Source organism: Phodopus roborovskii, unplaced genomic scaffold (assembly GCF_943737965.1).
Source record: "Phodopus roborovskii unplaced genomic scaffold, PHOROB, whole genome shotgun sequence".
NCBI lineage: Eukaryota > Metazoa > Chordata > Mammalia > Rodentia > Cricetidae > Phodopus > Phodopus roborovskii.
Window position 1 is genome coordinate 13,006,148 of NW_026126469.1, and position 7,143 is coordinate 13,013,290.

Below are 7,143 nucleotides of genomic sequence, written 5' to 3' on the forward strand. Positions count from 1 at the left end.
ACAGTGAGGTACAACTGCTCCTGGCAACGCCACCTGCATCAGAAAGGAAGATGGACCTTGAAGAAACACGTTATGGAATTTACTTTCAATGTGGCAAGACTAGCCGTTTGGGTAAGATACTGCTCTTGTCTGGACTATTTGATTTTATGTTGTATAAACTGGACATGCAGGACCCACAGGAAAGTGACTGCTGATACAAGTTGAACATTGCTACAGGGTTCCTGCTTCATAGAAGAGTCTGCCAGACAGTCTGCAGGACACAGAGAAAGTGACTGACAAACTGCCAATACAGATGGACAGTTTAAAGTTTCCTGCTTTGCTGAGGAGACTGCCAGACACACTATGGCCTATGGGCTGAAAATGGAACATTACAGAAGAACTTCAGGTGACTGAAGAGTTGTCTCTGTCATTTCTAGAGTTTATATATTATCCTTCTGTGGTCTTTGAAGGAGTTGAAGACAGATAGTTATGATTATAGTTTTCTTTAGTTAGGATTAAAGATAAATTACATATAGGATTTCAGACTCACAAAGATAGGATAGATGATGAAATATTTTCTTTAAATCTTGTTAAATGTTAATGGACTAAATATTATTAACTGTGGTTATTTGATAACTGTTTTGTTATGCATTTTGCTATGGTAAGGTTAAAACCCTTCTTTTTATTTTAGATAGAAAAGATGATGGGAGATGTTGGCCAATAGGAAAGCAAGATAGGAGGGACTAGGAGACCAGGAGGAGAGAGAATGTAGGAGGGAGGAGATCCAAGATGGAGGAAAGAAGAATGCCAGCCCCTCTCTCTGGTACGATAAGACCACATGGAAATACTTAGATGAATAGAAATGGGTTAATAATTAAGACAGAGCTAGGTGATAAGAAACAAGTAACTGGCCTACAGCTTTATATCTTAAAAAAAAAGAATATAAATGTAAGTAAATCTTATATTTAAGTATGAAAAAGAATTTATTCTAAGCTTTAATGTAAAATTCACTGGGAATCTCAATTCTCAAGGTGATTTTTGCTAACTTCCTTTGTTGTTGTTTCCTGTGTGTGTATGTGTATATATATGTACACACAAACACACACACACATACATGAATCCTCATGTATGTGTGTGTGTATGTGGTACATGTGTGCATGCCTGTGTGAATGTGTGCATGTGTGTGTGTATAGCTAGACAGCAAACCCAGGGCTAAGTAAGTAACCACTTTACCACTGAAATACATGCAGCCTGTGAATATGGTTTTGGTAGTTGAAAACTAATTTATATTATGATGATTCACTTCTAAATGGATGGATTTTCTTCAGTTTCTTGTCACACAAGTATTGGATTTATAAGCTTAATGCAAAATCAACAAATCTTTTCCCCTGTCATATTTACAAAACAAAGAAAAATTAACTCTCAAGCTGCATTTCATAGAGAAGAAAACTCTTTCCCAGATGCATAAAACCCAAGTAGGTCCGTGACCATAAGATATACTTTATAACAAACCATGACTGGAATTCATCACAATGAAAGGAAAGCACATGGATAGATTGGGTAAAAGTACGAAGCTTGTTATTAAATAAGAAACTCTTGTTCCTGGAGGTAGCATGACAATCTCTCACTCTTCAATACAAAAGCACAGAGACAATAGCATTTACAATAATAATCATGACCATAATTTGTTTGATGAGACATGATTTTTAAGACATTTGAAATGGAACATCAAAAATACTACATATGATCTGGTGTGGTGGTGAATGCCTTTACAGCCAGCACTCATGAGGCACAGGCTTTGAGATCTCTGTGAGTTAGTTCCAACTTGGACCTGTCCACACACCTAGTTCCAGGACTACCAGGACTACATATAGATAGATGCTATTTCAAAAGAGAGTATGTCATGAAAGTGCAGGGTTTTATTTCAAAATGAAGTTCTTACCACTTTAAAATAGCCTGTAGTAAGTATAAGATGCTGCAGGCAGCCTGTGTCATAACTGCTAAGTTTCTACACAAAAGTTTAAAAGTTAATGTTTTATAGCATACAAGGGAAAATGTTCTAATCATGGGGTAGACAAGAGAGGAAAAGATGAAAGAAACTACAATACAATTAAGATGATGACATGCAGGACAAGAAACCAGTCATTTACAGTAGCACCCAAAATTAAAATGCTTGAGTAGTCTTAACTAAGGAGGCAAAAGTCCTGTACCTGCAAAACTGTAGACTATTCATTAAAGTTAATGAAGAATACCTGTGAGCTCTTGGTTTGGAAGTGTTATTGTTTAAATGGCCATACTCCCTAAAGCATTATATGGGTTTAGTACAAGCCCTTAAAACTCCACTGACACTTTTCCTATAAATAGTAAACAAACAAACAAAAAAATTAGAGTTGGGCATCCAACTTATTAAGGGAAATCTTGCCTATTGTACGGACTTGAACTTAAAGTACACACACGTATACACACACACACACACACACACACACACACACACACACACACACACGGGGGGGGAGATAGATGGGTAGGGGAGAGAGGAATGATGGAAGGGAGGAAGGAAGGAAGCAAGAAAGAAAGAGAGAGGGAGAGGAAGGGAGGAAGGAAGGAAGGGAAGGGAAGGGAAAGGAGGGAAGGAAAAGAAGGGAAGTTTGTATAGAAATTCAAAACTCACTAAATAACCAAAGTGGTCCTGATCATAAAGGACAAAGGATTTACTGATTTAGAAAACTGCAAAACTTTATTAAAATAAACAACCGGGGGCTGTGGAAATAGCTCAACAGGCTAAGGTGCTTTCAAATATGTTGATGGAAATATCAGGTAGGTAGATAAGAACAAAGAAGAAAATCTGTACCATAGGGCTCCAATGTTACCCCAATGATTTTCTTAGCCTCTGGTTGGGTGGACCATAGTAGTATTGGTGAATTTGAAAACGGTTTACCTGTAAGTCACAAAGAAGTTGTGTCAAACACAGGGATGGGGGATGTATGGCTACTACAAGGGATCCCCTTTCCAATATAGGTGGCTTCACAGTCACATTTAATCACCCTGCTAGAAGTCCAGTGCAATGATGAATGGAATGTTATAAAAGGGCCTCCTCAGTCATGCCAGCTTCTCACTGTTCTTTTGTTTGTTTTTTGTTTTGATTTTGTTTGTTTTGTTGTTTCTTTGTAGGTGCTGTTTTCATATTGAGGGAATGCCCTTCAATTCCTACTTCTGTGTTTTCATTGTGAAAGGATGTCAGACCTTTATAAATTCTTTTCTTCCACATATTAAGGTATCTTGAAATAAAGTACCTCTTTATTATATTGATAATATATATTTCCTGATTTTTTATACTTAGCAGACATTACCTGTAGATATGGTATATCATCACTGTATATGTTTGCAGGGTTCATCTTGCTGGCATTTTATTGGGGGTTTCCTGTAGTTTCTCATTAATTCACTATCCATTTTTTATGGGGTGAATTATGGTCTCATACAGTGGAAGCTCTTCCCTCATCTGTGTTTTTAGGACATTGAGGTCAAGTGTTCTGCCTACAGTCCCACACTAACACACTCTTCTGTCTATGTCATCCTTATCTTCATAATTCCTTCCCAACTTCCCCGAAGCAGCCCTTTCAAAAGCCTTACTGTTGTTAAATCCATCAAAGGCATAGCCTGGATGCCATAGATGAGTTCATTCTTACCTAAGGCAAACACTTTGTTTCTCTCCCATGTTGCTTGTTGCCATTTCTCAGTTCCTTTTCTCTGACCTTCTCTGAACTTCCTTGGGCTTTGACTCCATGCTCTTTTGGTATCACTGTTCAGTCTGCTTTTAGGAGGTAGTGATTGGGATTTCTATCACCAACCAGTGAAAACAGAATTTATCCTTCTTTTCTTACTTCACTGTTGAGCAACAAATGTACATATCCCAACATGCTTTGCTACCTGTCTTTCTCATAAGCTTCTCAGTGATGCCCAAACTGAACCCCATGCTTATCTCTAAATTTCCCTTTTCATTTCATAACCATGCTTTACTAAATGGTCATATTCACTTGCACCACTACGGAACATCTGATTTCCCATTACTTCTCCTTTTCCAATGTCACACCATTTTCACTTACACCTTCTAATTTTGTGAATCTTTCCACTTCCTTCTGTTTTCTTTTTAGAACCAGAAAGATGACACTTAACATTGGTACAACTAAAACACACTCATTAACTCATTAACAAGTCTCCTCCTGTCCACAGTGCCTCCCATCAATACATTTTCACAGTCACTGGAATAATCTTTGGGAAATGTAAATGCTTGTCCATAACACACTTACATAAAACCTTTTGACATTTTTTTCATTGCCAGTATGAAATTGGTCCAATATGGACCACAGGGTCCTGCATCACAGTCTTCACCCACTTCGCCAGTATCACACATGTCTATGAGGTCACTCAACCACAGATGCCATCTTTCAGTTCTTCAAAATTTCCAAGCTTGTTTCTGCCACATAAAGTTTACACCTGTGAGGAAGCCCCCTGACTTTCTATCTGTCTCTCTGTTCCTTTTTCTTTCCCTCTGCATTTTAAGCTTCCATGAAGGTATTACTTCCTCAGCTGAATCTCTTATTGATTCCTGTGGACTAATTTCATCACCCAGTCATAGTCTGTCACTGAACCATAAGGTTTTCCTGAAAAGTCTCATATCTCAACTCAAATCAAGTGTCCATATATGGTTTGGGTTTTTCCACAGTTCTCCATTGCAATATAGCTTTTGAAGTATCACCTGCGTTGTCTAAATTATAACTAAGTCTGTCTAATGTATAACTACATCTGTCTCAACAACCAGAATTGTTGGTCCCATCTGTCCCCCAGAGATAAGTAATGATTAAATGAATTGATTTGGAGTTCTGTTTGAGCAACACCCAAACCTCACCTCACCTGTTGGAGAGAATAAGTCTCCAACTCTCCAACTATTCTGCACACAGCAAGGCTATTCCAAGCAAAGATGAAAGTCAGATGTTTTCAAAATTATGCATTTAAGATCAGAGCCAAAAGAGAAAAGAGTGGTGTGTGTGTGTGTGTGTGTGTGTGTGTGTGTGTGTGTGTTAGCCTCCTACATGGAGGCTCTGTAGTGAGGGAGTGAGATGGAGGGTAGGTAGCTGAATGTGACTTGATGACTAACATGGTATGTCAATTACAGAAATACAGATTTTGAGAGGGCGGGGAGAAGAGAGAAGAGAGAGAGGCATTCAGATATGGCAATAAACTATAAGGGAACTTATTGTGCCTGTATGTAATGTTGGTATCTGTGAGAACGAATTCTACTGAGAGTTACCGCAAAAGAAGATGGTGGGCCTCCTACAGAAACGGGGTCTGAACTAAGGGGGGGGGGCGGTATAGGAAAAGCCTTTCTACAAAATTGCCATCAAATAATGAGTCTCCCTGTAACTTGTGCAACTTTTCTCCTTCTGTGTGATGTTTGGATTTGGACTGTTGATTAATATAAAGCCTTTGACCCTTCATAAAGTCTGACTCAGGTGTAATATGTCCGCACTTGGCCCCTTTCTTACCTCTATTAGGTTCTGTTCTCTGGGGTTTTCTTTGCCCTCTTAAACCTAGATTTTAGCTTTTCCTTTTCTCTTTCACTGATCACTGTCTCGGACCTGCCTTACTCTACAGAGTAGGTAAGAGACTATCCTCAAGAGACCATTCTGTGTTCCCATAATTCTTTTCCTAGAAAATTCCTCATACTTTGCACATTGTACCTGGAAAATTGATTATTTTTAAATCAGAGGTACAAGGTCATACTTTCCAATTTAGAAGAATCCTTGATTTTCTTAATAGGGCAGAGTCGGTTGCTTCATTTTTTATCTGTTTATCCACTTTTTGCATTGTATTAGTGTTACAGCCATTTATCCAAACTCTGTCTCCCACTAAATTCTTGGGTCTGTGAAAATAAAGACAGTAACTCCCTGATTTTCCTCACACTATACTTCTTTTAGCTTGTCATGGGGATTAAAAGGAAAATGAATATAACATAGTGGGACATGTATTTAAAACAGTGCCTGGCACATGGTATTGATGTGTTGCCTTCTCCTTGACTAATGTTCATTACTCCTTCTTTAGGTGGACCGCATCCCTTTTTTGGTGGCCAACCACATCCAGAAATTCATATTTCTTGTAGTCAAAGCTGAGGACAAATTTGTTTCTTTCTATCTGGAGACCCAAAACTTTACAGGAAGTATAAAAGAGCAGCTCTAACCTGGTGCCTCATACAGAATGGTGATTTTGCTTGGTCACAAGAAATTCAGATGCCACCCTGCCCTGCTCCATAGGTTCTATGTTGCCTTTTATCACAATATTTTTCAGGGATTCACTGTGTAAAACTTTCAATGATACTGATACATCTAGTAATAGATGGAGTTATATACTGAAAAATTTAGCTTAATTTTATTAACTACATTTTTAATATGTCCACAGAGCCTGTTCAAATAACAATTCATTAAGAAGTTGCTGCTGGGCATGGTGGCATACACCTCTCATCTTGGCACTTGGGAGGTAGAGGTAGGTGGATCTCTGAGTTCAAGGCCAGCCTTATTTACAGAGTTCAAGGACAGCAAGGGCTTTCACACAGAGAAACCCTATCTCAAAACAAAACAAAAAAATCAAACCAAGAAAAGACTAATGAACAAACAAACAAAAAAGATGAGTTTCTAGAAGAAATTGTCATCATTCCAATGAGATTTCTTCCTCTGACAGAAACTATTAGTTGGTGTTCATATTTGTGGTGATTTTACCTTGACTTGTACAAATTGTAGTTCCTGCTGGGCTTTGACTTCTCAGCTCAACTAATCCTAAATCTATTAACTACTCTAATGGAGTGAATTCAGATTTATTGGCACTACAAAGAGCTTTGCTGACAGGTGGACCTGGAGACAAATTGATTCCCTGAAAGGCAGGGAATATATAAACAATCAGTTTTGCTGGCTGCTATGGCTCAGGTCTTCCTAGGGTTAAATGGATTCTTTCCAAACCTTCCTGTGTCCCATCAGGATTCAGTTCTTATCTTTATTTAGTCTGTCTTCCCCTCCAATCTGTTGTCTCCTTTTAAGGGATCTCTGTTTCCCAGAGAGATTAGAGCTATCAAGCTTTGTGTAAAACTACCTCATGCTGAGAACTTTGAGGACTTTT